We start from the raw sequence: 14,606 nt of genomic DNA, 5'->3' as shown, positions 1-14,606 counted from the left end.
CCGGTCTTCTGGGACCTCACCAGTCAACAAGGAGCGCTGATAGATAATGGCAAGTGGCTCGGCCTCTGCCAGTTCCTTAACACTCTCAGGTGAATCTCATCCAGCCCCATGGACTTATGACAGTCCAGCTGGAGTAGTAGGTCTCTAACTGCGTCCTCCTGAATCACGGGGGGTTCAGTCCGCACTCCAGCTGACACTACCAGGTCAGAGAGTAAAGTTCACTGAGGATAACTGGTCTGACCTTTAAAGACAGAGATAAAGAAGGCATTCGGAACCTCTGCCTTATCCTTGTCCTCGGTGGTCACATTCCCAGCTTCATCCAGTAAAGAATGGAGATTCTCCTTAGTCTTCCTCTTACTGTTAATGTGTTTGTAAAAGAATTTCTCAACCAGAGGCCAGGTTGAGTTCAAGCTGGGCTTTTGCCTTTCTGATTTTCTCTCTCCACATCTTAACAACTTTTCTGTACTCTTTCTGAGTCACCCGTCCCTTCTTCCACAGGAGTTAGATTTTCTTTAGTTCCTGGAGCCTCAAGAATAGCTCCCTATTCATCACACCAGTCTTCTTCCCTGCCGGCTCATTTTACATCTCAGAGGGACAGCCAGCTCCTGCACCTTTAAGACTTCATTCTAGAAGAGTGACCAGCCATCTTGGACCCCTTTATTCTCTAATACTGAAACCCAGGGGAATCAACCTACTACTCTTCTGAATAATTTCAAGTCCACCCTCCGGAATTCCAAGGTAGCACTTTTGCTGTTCCCCCTCCTGGCTCCTCCAAGAATCGAGAACTTTACCACGTTGATGGCTCTCTCACCAACTGCACCAGAAAGTTATCCTCCATACACTCCTAGAAACATCCTAGGAGGTTTAAGTAAACTATACGTTAATAAAGCATGTGTTTCATAGGGAGTTTCTTGTTTCAAAGCGCGAGTAACATAAACGTCATAGAGTAGGAGCCCATAGCAGGCAATAGGAAGGTTAGGAACAGTAGAAAATTTCCTCTTCTTCCAGAAGACCTTGAAAAACTGTAGGATATATGATGCCTCCTGTAGAAGCTTTGCTGGTAATTCCAGTGTTCGTGATGTGATTCTTAACTTTAGAAGTCGTGCTTGAGTTGATTTGCTGCTGTGCTTCAGGTGAGGAACTGCAGTTTAGGAAGTTCTGCAAACTGCAAAAGTGAGTCAGGTGTGTTCAACAAAAGAAGTTTCATTTATTGTTCCCTACCGGAGCTGAGTTGGTCCAACGTTTAAAACTGTCTGTTAAATATCTTTCTTGGATTCTTTCAAAAGTGCAAGTGGAAAAGCAGCGGGTACCGATTCCTACAAAAATGATTCCAGTAACCCACATTTGGTTGAAGTTAGGTGTTGGGCACCCCCCTCTCTCTCCCCCCGAGGAGTACAGAGCTTCCGTAGCCCCGGTTCGGAAACATGTGTTGGGTATAGGTATACTGTGGGGACCGACTCTCCAAACTGATATTGGAGAGTTTGAGTTACGGATTAGAAGTATGAGTGTCTGTGTGGCGTAATCAATTTTAGCAAAACTAGTTGGGGCATGGAGTAGAAGGGAGATGCTGTATGACTGAGAAGCAGGCATGGGCTACCTATTCTGCATTGCAGGTGGTAGAACCAATCTCAGAAACAGCGGAGGTAAAATAGTCAAGCAATTTTGCACATTCAGGGGCAGGAGAAATAACTGGCTCGTATTCCTAAGCCAGAGGCGCCCGTGCCCGAATGGTGGCACGCTAAGTCACTTTTCTGGCACAGTGCCGCTGTTTGTCCTCTTCGTCACCGAAGGAGCAATTGCAGAAAATGCTTGGCCCCGTGACACACCACAGCAGTGCGCCCCAGGAGGTTTCCGTCACTCCACCGCAGAAGAGAGTCATACGAGAGGGAAAATAGCCAATTCCAGAGGATGCCTGGTACGCAGATAGTCCAGCAGAGGAAATCCAAGCTAATGGCTTGCGGTTGCGTCCCATCCCTCGACTGAGACGATCTGGTTTGAAGAGGTCCACGGACAGGATAGCCAGTGGACTGAATTATGAGCAGTGTGGCTAGTTATAACCCAAGAGGCCGACACCTTGGATTGCACGGTGGGCCACTCAGGACTGGGCCACGGACGCCCAAGCAATCTGGGGCAGAGACATGTGGTTTGATAACGTGGTTATGTGGAAGAAATGTGGTTTCTTCACAAGCAGAACAGCAGCGACGCACTGTTTTTTTTGGGCTGTGGCTTGGTAGGCTCTTCCCTGCTGGAATGGAAGGAAGGGAAAGTGAGAACATCGGTATACCGGCTTTCTCAATATCAAAACAAAGGGAGGAATGTGAAGAGGAGCAGAAATTTGCAATAACTGGTCCAGAGAAGAAGAGGGCTGACAGAACTTCATTAGGAAGTATCTTATATTCACTGAGTATACTCTGTAATTAGAGCGTTGTGCCAGACTAACTTTGTAAATGAGTGCTTTTGAGTGAGCATCTTGATAAGCAGCATTTTAAAAGGCGTAGAATTTTGTAAATAAGAACCTTCAAGCAGACACCCCGTCCCAAACTCCTGCTATGGACGCATTCATCACCCAGAGGGGCCTCGATACACTCGAGAGGCGGGCCCTCCATTGTGAACCTAACGAGGTTCAACAAAGCAAAGTGTGAGGTTTTGCTCTTGGGTAGAGGTAACCCCAAATACGTATACGGACTGGGAGAGGAATTCCTAGAGAGTAGCCCTGCTGAGAGGGACTGACAGGTCCCAGTTGATGACAAACTTACATGAGCCGGCAGGGTGTGCTTGCAGCCCAAAAGGCCCTCGGTATCCTGGGCTGCATCAGAAGAGGGGTGGCCAGCAGGGCGAGGGAGGTGACCGTCCCCCTCTGTTCTGCCCTCGTGAGGCCCCAGCGGGAGTACCTGCCAGTGGCAGGGGAATTGGAACTTGCTGATCCTTGAGGCCCGTTCCAAACTCAGCCATTCCGTGGTGCCACAAAGAAAATGCAGTAACAGTTATAGAAACAAAGAGACATTGCAAATTTATTAGAAAGAGTCAGGCGGTGTACTCTATTTCAATGAGAGCCGGGTGGCATACTCTAGTCCAAGGAGAGCCAGGCAGTGCACTCTAGTCCATAGAAAGCCAGGCAGTGCGGCGTGTTCCAAAGAGAGCCAGGTAGCAAGGTATATTCCAGAGACAGCCAGGCGGCGTGCTATGTTCCACAGAGCTATGTTCCACAGTTTGGTGTGTGCCAAAGCGAGCCAGGCGGCCTGGTATGTTCCAAAGTGAGCCAGGCGGAGTGGTACGGCCCAAAGAGAGCCAGGCAGCTCTGTATACGCTAACAAGAGCCAGGTGCCATGGTATACTGCGAAAGGAGGCAGGCGGCGCGGTATATTCCATGGAAGACACAGGTGGCATAGTATGTTCCAGACAAGAGGCAGGCGGCGTAGTACACTCCACAGAAGTGACCAGTGGTGTACTAGCTTCCGTAGAAGCAGCAGGCGGCGTAGTATCTTCCATAGAAGTGGCGCGTGACGCAGTATTTTCCGAAGCAGGCGCAGGCAGCGTAGCATATACCACAGAAGTGACAGGAAGCATAGTATTTTCCATAGAAATGGCAGGTGGCACAGCATATTCCACGTAAGTGACAGGTGACATAGAATATTCCAAAGGAGATGAAGGTGACGTAGAATGGCCCAAAGCAGACGAAGGTGACGTAGAATATTCCAAAGCAGACGCAGATGGCGTAGCATCTTCAACAGCAGACGCAGGCGGCGTAGGACATTCCAAAGCAGACGCAGGTGGTGGAGTGTGTTCCAAAGAAGAAGCAGGCTAAGTAGTAGTTTCCCAAAGGAGGCAGGCGGTGCAGTAGACCGCAGGAAGAGGCGGGTGGAGTGGTAGATTCCGTAAGAGAGGCAGGCAGCATAGAATAGTCCCAGAAAGAGCCAGACAGCCCAGTATATTCCCCAAAGGAGGCAGGCAGCGCAGTATATTCCGAAAAAGAGGCAGAGAGAGTAGTAGGTCACAAGAGCCAGGCACTGCAGTAGTTTGCAGGAAGAGGTGAGCGGAGTAGTAGATTCCAAGAAGAGGCAGGCGATGTAGTAGATTACAAGAAGAGCGAGGCAGCGTAGCCGATTCCAAGAAGAGGTGGGTGGCTTAGTAGATTCCCAGAAGAGCGAGGTGGTGGGCAGCAGCCCTGTCACAGTAGCAAGTGTTGCATGAGCATCTACCGTGTTACCGCTGTGTCTCTATGTTCACGTGATAGGCGGTAGTATTGTAATAGAGCAGCGCTCAGGGCAGCCGCCCATCAGAGACTCAAACCCTCTAGATGCCCCTTCCCCGTGTTTGTCTCTATAAACACACAGAACTAAAGCAAGAAGCAAAGGCCACAGAGGGCCTTTTTAGGCCCAGGTGCTGTACCTATTACTCATCCAGTGGCGAAAAATCGTACTCTGATACAGTTCTCATCAGGGAGGGAGCCGGGGGGAAGTACATTGGTCACACCTACACGAAAGGGGAAAGAAGGAGACCTCGAGTCCACTTGGACTTAAAATTGAGCAAGACTTTGGATACATATTTGAGGCTTCCTTCAAAACCGTTGTCCCAGAGAAGGGACGGTGGTAAGTCCTGTGCTTGCTCTTCAACCATGCCCTACGCTTCTGGAATACACGATGATACCTTCATCATATACAGCATTATGGACCATACCTTCCCATTTAAGGTTTTTCTGGAGGGGTTTTTTTCTATTTTAAGAAACTACGTGACGTTACGGAGAGGCGGACCACCTCGGTCTCTAATGACCGGGCCCGAGAAGAACCTTGTTTTGCATTGCAGCCTCTTACCTACGTACAAAGACACTCAGAGCAGCAGAGGCTGGGCCCCAGTGGCTCTGTGCTGCTCAGCACCGTAGCGCCCTTTGCTCTCTCTCATCAGGTGGGATGAGGGAGAGAACTGGAAACGAAATTGAACCCGTGGGCTGAGATATGAACTATTTACCACAATGGAAGAGGAAGACGGTGACGAAAACACGACTACTCACCAGTCGCTAACGCATTTACAGCCATAAATGCTGCTGATCAAGGGCCGGAACCGGCACAAAATCTAACCTGCAGCTCTAACGTCAAAGCAGCAGCTCCGACCGCAAAGAAGGCCGCAGCTCAAACTGCGACGCAAGGCAGCGGCTCCGACCGCAAAGAAGGCCGCAGCTCAAACTGCGATGCAAGGCAGTGGCTCCGACCGCAAAGAAGGCCGCAGCTCACACTGCGAAGCAAGGCAGCGGCTCCGACCGCAAAGCAAGGCAGCAGCTCAAACTGCGAAGCAAGGCAGCGGCTCTGACTGCGAAGCAAGGCAGCAACTCCGACTGCAAAGCAAGGCAGCAGTTCCAGTTGCCAACCAACTGGACACAGCACTGGGACACCTGCATGACATCATGGAGTATGTCACAGACGGAAAAAGGAAAGGTCAAAGAGGATTAAAATGTGACCACCCACCCAAAATTGATAAAACGTTTTTTTTCGGAACAGGCCTGAGTATAGATTGTACGTTAATCTAGCTATGTAGTGTGCAAAGTTTCGGTTGTTCAAGAAGACGATGTGTCTATTGGACGTAACCGGGATTTCCTTTTACCCCTCTCTCTGATTCCCCTAAGCCTATCTCAAACCAATCGGTGCGATCGAAGAAGGTCTGTAAGCCTTTTCAAAATCTGACCTTACACCATTTATCTTTTTGGCATCTGCTCGTCAACAAGGAATAGTAAAGTATGTGTTTAATAGGGAGTTTCTTGTTTCAAAGCGTGAGTAACATAAATTGCTACAAAAATATTGCACAGACTGCAGTACCGCACCTGCATGGATTCCTTGCTTCCTATTCATAACTTGATTTGTCTGTTAAAGAGTCAGGGAGTGATAAGCAAAACTCACTCACCTTTTGACATCCTCAAATGGCATTGCGACAAGCCTGTGGAAAATTGTGGAGGTTGACGGTAGTCTACTGTGGCCTGAATGAAGTCACACCCCACTGAGTGTTGTTGTACTGGATGTGTTAGAACTCCTGTATGGAGTTAAAAGTTGCCTTGAGGTATGCCAACACTAGCATTGCTATTGCCTTCTTTTCCCTTCCTTTGGCCACAGAACGCAGCTCTACGTGATAAATTGCGAAGGCCACCGAAGGAAAAGGAGAATCACGTCAGTTCGCAGAGGTAAAGGCTGTCCAGCTGGCCTTAGATGTTGCTGAACATGCGAGGTGGCCAGTGCTTTATCTTTATACTGACTCATGGATGATGGCAAATGCCTTATGGGGGTGGTTGCGGCACTGGGAAAAAAACAACTGGCAGCAGAGGGGTTAACCTATTTGGGCCGCTGAACTGTGGAAAGACATTGCTGCCCAACTGAAGAATATGGCTGTAAAGGTGCACCATGTAGATGCTCATGTGCCCAAGATGAGCCTGTTCTTCACGCTACTGAAGAACAACAAAATAACCATCAGGTAGATGGAGCTGCCAAAATGGAAGTGGCTCAAGTAGACTTGGACTGGCAGAACAAGGGTGAATTATTTCTAGCTCGGTGGGCCCATGCAACCTCGGGCCATTAAGGAAGGGATGCAACATATAAGTGGGCTAGATACCGAGGGGTGGACTTATCTGAGGATGCTATTGCACAGGTTATTCATGACTGTGACTCATGCGTCGCAATTAAAGAAGCAAAGAGGATGATACCTTTCTGGAGGGAAGGGCGATGGCAAAAGTATAAATATGGGGAGGCGTGGCAGGTTGATTTTATCACCTCGCCACGAACCTGCAGTGGTAAGCATTACGTGCTTCCCATGGTGGAGGTAACCACTGGGTGGCTTGAAACATACGCTGTACCCCATGCTATCGCCCGAAACACCATATTGGGTCTCGAGAAACAAGTCCTGTGGCGACATGGCACCCCAGAAAGAACTGAATCAGATAATGGGGCTCTTTTCAAAAATTCCCTTATAAATACTTGGGTCAGAGATCATGGCGTCGAGTGGATTTATCGTATTTACCAGCTTCTGATAAAATTGAACAATACAGTGGGTTGTTAAAAACTACGTTGAAGGCAATGGGTGGCGAAACAGTTGACCACTGGGAGAAGCATTTGGCAGCAGCCACCTGGTTGGCCTACACTAGAGGATCGATCAGTCACGATGGTCCTGCCCAATCCAGCTCTCTACATACCATGGAGGGAGATAAGGTCCCTGTAGTACATGTAAAGACCATGTTGTGAAAAGCAGCTCGGGTCCTTCCTGCTTCTGGAAAGGACAAACCTCTCTGTGGAACTAGTTTTGCAGAAGGACCTGAGTGCACTTGGTGGGTGATGCAGAAAGACGGGGATGTTCAGTGTGTACCACAAGGGAATTTGATGCTGGGGGATTGCAGTCAGTAATTCCATGTATAGATATGTATATAGATATGTGTGCGTAATGCATTTTAATTATTGCTTGTTTGTATATATGTGTATATATTAAGCATGATGTAGTGATTTGGAATAAGTGGTGGAATGTCTTGGTTTTATGACTTTCCTCCTCACATCGTTGCGGCTGTTCTGTCTTTGGGCCCAGCTCTCATCTCCCTACCCTCCTCCTTTCCGTTCCCCTTTTTGGGCCGGTGGGCCTGCGGGCCTGCTGTTCCCCTGTCATGGACACAGGGTGCTGTGACACATATTTTTCAAAACAGTACTCAGTACAGACTGTATGTTTATCTAGTTATATCGTAGTCAGCGTTTTACTGGCTGGTTCAGACCGGCTCCGTGACAGGGGGGACTGGGCAGGGGGGACACACACAGACCCACGCCCTAGGAAAGGGAAAAGGGAAGAAAGGGGAAAAGGGTAGAGAGATGGGCCTAAAAACAAAACAGCGGCAGCGATCTGAGGAGAAACAAGCTAAATTACTAAATAAGATATTGGAATGCGAGATAACACACTATAATACAATATGCTACTATATAATTAGAATCGAAGTAAATAAACAAATAAAATGAGAGAGAGCATCCGAAAGCCAGAGGCATAATTCTGACGCTGAGGTGAGATGATCCGGAGAGCTCACACACTGCCAAGATCAAAAGGGCAGGTCAGGAGATCCGAATGACTTTTATCATCTCCCTCTGAGGAGAAATGGTAACAGAACGGTGAACAGTCCTCTGGCGGATGTAGATTGAAGAAGGTCAGTAAAACTTTTGAGAATTTGACATTAAGCCATTTACGTGGTTAAGTGGTTAAAATATGCAAATATTGACCTCTTAATCAAGATCACTTTCTCATCGAAAAAATAGTTGTGTATTTGATTATCCATTTCATCTTCCCGTGGTAGTCTTGTTTAGGCAAAGATGTACATTTTCATATTTCAATACTGCTTGATGAATCAGTCCCTCCAACCTGGCAATTAATGTAGATGGCGAGCTTGCGGTCTGTATTTTGTGACTTGTTAGAACATTGAATAGACCAAAGGTTATAGGTTGTACATGAATTCAGCGGTGCGGTCATTGACGAACTCCAACGCTTAGCCTTGCTGGGGATTTGAAAATCACTGGAGCTGCTGATGCATCACTCGTACAATGAATAGCTTTCCAAAAATGAATAAAATTTTATCAAAAGCAAACCTGATTAAAAGCCACATCAGTGCTCTGCTCTTAACTTAGGAATGGCTTACGATGGTCTATCTCTGTGCAATCATATACTGTGAATATGTGTAAAAAAGAAAAGAATTAGTTCTGCCTCCATGGATCCATTTCTATCATAGAAAGGCTTGTGTTGTAAAGGACTTTAAAGATCACTTAGTTCAAACACCTCTGCCATGGGCAGGGCTGCCACCACTGGATCGGGCTGCCCAGGGCCCCATCTGATCTGTCCTTGATTGCCTTCAGAGATGGAGCAGTCACAACCTCTCTGGGAATCCCGTGCCACTGCCTCACAGTTTAAAGCCATCCCACCTTGTCCTATCACTATCATTTTGTAGCAGAAATGCTAAGTCACGGCCTGAAGCAGTGATTGAGCACCTGGTGAGAAGTCAGGGCCAACCCGGGGGAACTCAGGTGCACGCAATGTACCTGAGCAATTGCAAGGGGTGGAGCCAGGATCCACCCCTTCCCAGACCTCATTTAAGGGTTGGCAGTGGAGGCAATGGTAATTTGTCTGGGGTTTTTGAGGTTTTCTGAGGGTAAGCAGCTTTTTTTCCTTCATTTCTGCAGCTGCTGCTTTTAGGCTCTTTCTCTTTTGCTGCAGCTAAAGGCTCTGTTACTCTGCTGTTATTGCTGTAATCCCTATTACATTACGGTGTTACACAGATCATGTAAAAAGTTGATCCCTTTCTTGTTTAAAAGCTTCCTTCGAGTGCTATAAGGCCGCAAGGCCTTTTCTTCTCCAAGTTAATCAAACCCAATTCCAGCTTTTCTTCATAGGAGATGTGCTGCAGCCATTTGATCATCTTCATGGCTTCTTCTGCACCCACTCCAACAGCTGCAAGTATTTCTCACGTTGAGGGCACAGGACTCTAGATGGGGCCTTATGTGGGCAGAGGGGCACCTTACAGCGAACCTGCTTCGTTCACTGTCAAGTCCTGCCAATTAAGTATGGTGTTACCTGATCCTTGTGTGGAGAAAGCTGCTTCCAATATGCTATGCACTTTATAGGGGTTCTGTGCATACTTCAGTGCCTCTTTAAGATTACAGAGACTCCAAAGCGTGAGAACTTCTCTCCAAAGGTGAAAGCCTTTGCCTCTTGGCTGAAATTCCTCAAAGTTACTTGCAAAGTGGATGAGGGATTCTTATTGACAGGGGTTATTTAGGTCTTACTGTCTTTAGCTCGAGGGAGAAAATAGCTAATACAGTAACTCAGTGTTTGAAAGCCCAAGTTCAAAGCGTTGTCTTGTGTTTCCCTATCTTTAGCAAAACTGTAAGGCTGACCCAGAGATTTGCTTCTGAGACAGAGAACTGAAACTTGTTTCAGCACACCACTGAAATAGCTTTATTTTCTTTTTCTTTGGAAGACAATTTTAATTTTGTTGTTTATTTGTTGATTAATTAATCAAATTAACTCCCAACTTTCCCTAATTGACAGGTTACTCATTCTTAAAGTTATATGTGGTCTGTTGAGAGGATGGTGTGAACACAATGAGAAATTCTGACCATGTAGGATATACCTGTGGAATAACAATTACAGCGGTCTGAAGAGGAAGGAAAAAAAAATAATGGCAATCTGATGGCTGTTTTATACCACGTAGAGAACCTAAGCGCTTCAATATAGGGTTACTGAATCTAAAAATCTAAGGGCTTAAATATCTTATGGGAGTGACTGGGAGAAGGAGCAGCTGAAACTTCTCCGTGGTGGTTAATCCCTTAGCTGCTAGACATTAGATTTTCTTTTTGGTTGCCTTTTGATTTTTCTTTTTCCAAGTGATTATTCCTATTCAAGTTCTTCTCATCATTCCACTTCTTTCCGGGAAGCAGTTCTGCCTGGCTTCTCTAAGGCTGCTGCGTCTAGGTAATATAAATGGCTTATACTATAAGCAATAAGATTTGCAAGACCCTATCTCAAGCTCTCCTCTTTCCTTACTTTTCCTGCTTCTACCACTGGTTTTTGGTGTGTCTAATACTTAAGAACCTATGATCCGCTAAATCAGGTAAAGAAGTTAAAAAGACCTACTGTTGTTCTTGGATCTTGTGTGGGTTGTTTTTTTTTTTTTGTTTTGTTTTGTTTTTCTCCTTATTTAAAAATCCCTGTGGATTCAAATTCATTGTGTAGATTTTTGGAGAGGAATTTATTTTCTTACTTGGTAACCCAATTTGATGTGCAAGTTTGATTACTATGCACGTTATTATCACATTTCTGAGTGAGTATAGATATTGGAGAAGGTTAGAGCTTCCTCATGTCCTGTGCTATTAGGGACTGGTGTTCAGTATAAGCAAGGAAGGATCAAGAGTCAGATTTTAGAAACTGCTCACAGTAAGATGCTGTTCACTGTCGCCAAGCCCACGTGAATTAAGGATTAGAGCTTTTATTTCTGTTTTACCATAAAATTTAAGAAAAATTAATTATAAAAGAGAAAGCAAATCACTTTTTCTATTCAGTGATGGAAGAATGCACTTAAACAGCCTAGCCTCTGGTTAAAGAGACAGTAAAGAGAGGTTATACTTCAATTTGTAAGGAAAGATACATTATAAAGACAGTCATTGTGAAAGTCCTCTTCAGAATGTGTGCGTTCAGGAAATACATTATTAAAGGAAGGGGTTTTTTGTGGTTTTAGGCTTCACACCTGCAAGTTGTACTTGTTGCTCAGTCATTCTAGATATTAAGAGTGGAATACGTAGTAATAACATTACTATGCATAAAATTTGAATATTGAAATGACTTGGATTGTAGCAGTTAAAAATAGCCAACTGTTAGTGGGAGGAGATGTTTAGTCATTAGCTATTAATTTATTACCAATTAAGATTTCTCGTGTTTCTGTATTAGAGGGATGTGTCCATTAACTTCAACTGTCTAATACGTTCAGGTTAGGTTAATAATTGCTATCTCCCTGTTTTTTAAGTGTTTGTATGAGTTAATCACTGCTCAGCAATATCCCGCCACTTAAAAGAATGTCTGGATTACAAAAACTAGATGTCTTCACATGTAGTTTAGTTCAAAGCATGTATTATCTGTTTGAGTATGTAAGGAAAATCCCTGTCAGGCAAGCAGGCCCAAAAACTAAACCCTGCCTTAGAAAGCAGTATTCCCAATTGCATTTAATCAAACAAAACAGTGACCTACTATTTGGCTTACAGAGTTAAACAAGATTGCAAGAGGCCGGTGGACAGCTGCTAGACAGGTTCCACAGGGCTTGTTTTTGGAGCCACTTCTCTTCCCAGTTTCTGGATAGGGGACTTGAATTTGCATCCAGTAAGTTTGTGGGTGACACTAAATGAGGAGGATCTTTTGACTCCTCAGGGGTAGAAAGGCTTTGCACAGAGCTCTCAATACAGTAGTATGCTGCACAGTCGCCAACCACGTGAAGTTTGAGGAGCTTCTATACCTGGGATGGGTCCATGCTAGTTATATGTACAGACTGGAGGATTAGAGGCTAGTGAGCTGCCCCCCCGGGAAGGAACCTGAGCTGTGGCCGAGGGCTAGTTAAATTTCAGGTCAGTGGTGTGCCCTGGCACCCAAGAGAACCATAACTGTACCCTGCAGTGCCTTGGGCCTGGTCGTACCACCTGAGCTCTGCAGCGGTGCAGCCTCCCTTGGAGTGCTGTGTGCAGTTTTGGGCACCATATTTTAAAGAAAAGTGAATCTGTAAGAAAGTGTCCAAAGGAGGGCTATAAAGCTCACTCACCCCACCTACATGAAAAGAGGCTGCAGTGAAGTAAGGGTAAGCTTCTTTTTCCAGGTAGCTTAGTGCTTAGGAACAGCCCTAAGTCATAACAGAAGAGGTTCAGGTTGAACATTAGGAAAAATACTATTCCAAAAGAATGCTGAGGTCTTAGAACAGGCTGCCAGAGGAGCTGGAGGACTCACTGTTCCTGGAGGTGTTCACAACAAGGGTTGGTGTTGCAGTGCTTCATAGGTTAAAGGGTATGGCAGCGAGGGGATGAAGGTTGGTGTAGATGATCTTAGTGACTTTTTCCACCCACCTTTTTGCTTCTGTGATACAAAGATGGCTGTTAGGTAAGATTCATGACAAGCTACTCCAGTCCTACAGTTAATTCAGTCCAGAGGAGGCTGAGGGGAGGTTTCACAACAGCCTAAAGCTCCTCACAAAGGAGGCAGTGCTGAGGTCTGCTCACCAGTGGCAGCAACAGGCCCTGAGGGACGGCATAGAGCTGTGGCAGGTGGAGATTATGAACAGTTTCTCTCCTCTAAGGTTGTAGACATTGCACCATGCTCCCTGGGGCAGCAGCCCCAGCCATCAGTTAAATAAGTGTTTGGACAAGGCTTTTGGGCATGGAATTTGAGGTGATCTCACACAGAGCGAGGAGTTACCCCCACTTCTTGTTTACAGAAACAAACACACACCTTAGTGAATTCATGCACATTTATTTTACTGAAAACTTTCTTCCTAAAGCTCAGTAGTACAACTTCCTCTAGAGGGCTTTTAAAACTTGCATTCTTCTTGCCCTGAGAAATGACTTGGTAATTACCTGCAGCTATCTTGAACATAGTGAACAAAATAACATACTCATTTCAATAGAGTCGCCATTATGTTAGGGCAGTATCACTGCTAAGTAAACTATCTCCAGTTTCTATCCTGAATAAGTTACCTCATTCAGCAAAACAATTAACATTGAAGCAAGTGAATAATTGCCAACGCTTATGTAGAGATACAATACACTACATGCAAACGTTTTACTCAAAGGCAGAAAACAAATGCAGTTCACTTTCTTTTAAGGGAAAGAGAAATGCAGAAGAGGACAGCTTTGTGTAGCTTGCATTGCAGTTTGGTCTCAGTTGGGGATGAAAGTTCACGGGAACTAGTTTCCTAAAAGCTGAGAGGAAGGGTTTACTTGAGAAGCACTAGTTTGAATTATCTAGCTAGAAACCAGAGATAATTATCAGCATACTTACCTTAAACAAAAAGGTCACTCCACTCTCCAGCCAGGATTCTTGCCTTCAAGTTCAGGAAGCTCTACCAATTCAAGAAAGAATACTATCCAGAAATTTAGCTGCAACAATGCAAACAGAGGAAACACACAAGACTAATTCATTCGGTGAGTAATGCAAGTTTTATACATTATAGTTTTGAAGTAGGTAACTTGTAAAAATGTTTGTTATTGATTTAATTCTTCCTGGTTCTGGTTGTTGTTTTTTTTTTTTTTTAGAAGAAAACATACAATGCTAATTTGATTGCAAAAGGGCTAATTTTTCTCCCCTTTCTTATCCCCTGAGATAAATAAGCTAGGGTCAGGAGTAAGGGAATGAGTCTTAAGTGCAGAAATAACCAACGCATCCTCTTTTTTTCCTCTGGAATAAGTCTGAATTTGTTTTTTTAAGTTGAAGACAAACAGGTCTCCACAAAACTTTACGTAGCTGCATTTAGCCATTCCATTTTAGTACAGATTCTTAGGAATAGGAATTGCTAAGAGAGCATTCTTGCCTTTGGTAGAAGCAGTCTTTCAAAAAAAGTAAAACCGTAAGGTGCTAAGGCTAAAGATAAGAGATGCATCATTACCTGCTTCCCACCACAGGGAAGCCACCTTAGTTGTTACCAGTATTTGGGGGAGCACACGTTGAAATAGGAAGAACAGAGGTATGCACAGATGTTCTTGTTGAAGCAAAGCTGTAGAAGAACAGATAAAGAAGTTTCTCTTAAAATAGAGACCCTGTTGTTTGCTATTTAAAAAAAAGTCAGTTTAAGCCTTTAAGTTACCTGCCAACTGATACAATTCAGGACTTTTCCCAAGAGACATCTTAAGTACTACGATTAAAACCTTGCCCACAAAGAGATTAACAAATGCAGAAAACTATCCAGAACTATAAACTTATTTTGTCTCACAGACCTCTTAAGAGAAGGCTACATAGGCAATTCCACTGTTTTGTTTTTCCATTAAACTGACTATTTTGCCAGCTTTTCTTAGGAAAGAAGTTGTAGAGAGCAGAGCAGCAACTTTCTTCCTAGGTAAGCATAGATCACCATCCCCGAGCGC

At 45.0% G+C, this 14,606-nt stretch overlaps 1 long non-coding RNA gene across 6 annotated transcripts in view; it reads right to left on the bottom strand.

Moving 5' to 3' along the window:
• Positions 1–12,862: 12,862 nt before the first annotated feature.
• Positions 12,863–14,606, bottom strand: part of LOC104910535 — a 5,580-nt gene continuing 3,836 nt past the window's right edge. For all 6 annotated transcript variants that reach the window (XR_002113970.2, XR_002113969.2, XR_002113966.2 and 3 more), the window contains 3 exons: positions 14,132–14,239; positions 13,528–13,625; positions 12,863–13,448 (listed from right to left, as the gene is read on the bottom strand). This is a non-coding gene — a long non-coding RNA (uncharacterized LOC104910535). The remainder of the gene's footprint in view (positions 13,449–13,527; positions 13,626–14,131; positions 14,240–14,606) is intronic.

This window comes from Meleagris gallopavo, chromosome 4 (assembly GCF_000146605.3).
Source record: "Meleagris gallopavo isolate NT-WF06-2002-E0010 breed Aviagen turkey brand Nicholas breeding stock chromosome 4, Turkey_5.1, whole genome shotgun sequence".
Lineage (NCBI taxonomy): Eukaryota > Metazoa > Chordata > Aves > Galliformes > Phasianidae > Meleagris > Meleagris gallopavo.
Note: the sequence above shows the minus strand (reverse complement) of the source record. Positions and strands in the feature narration are given on the sequence as shown.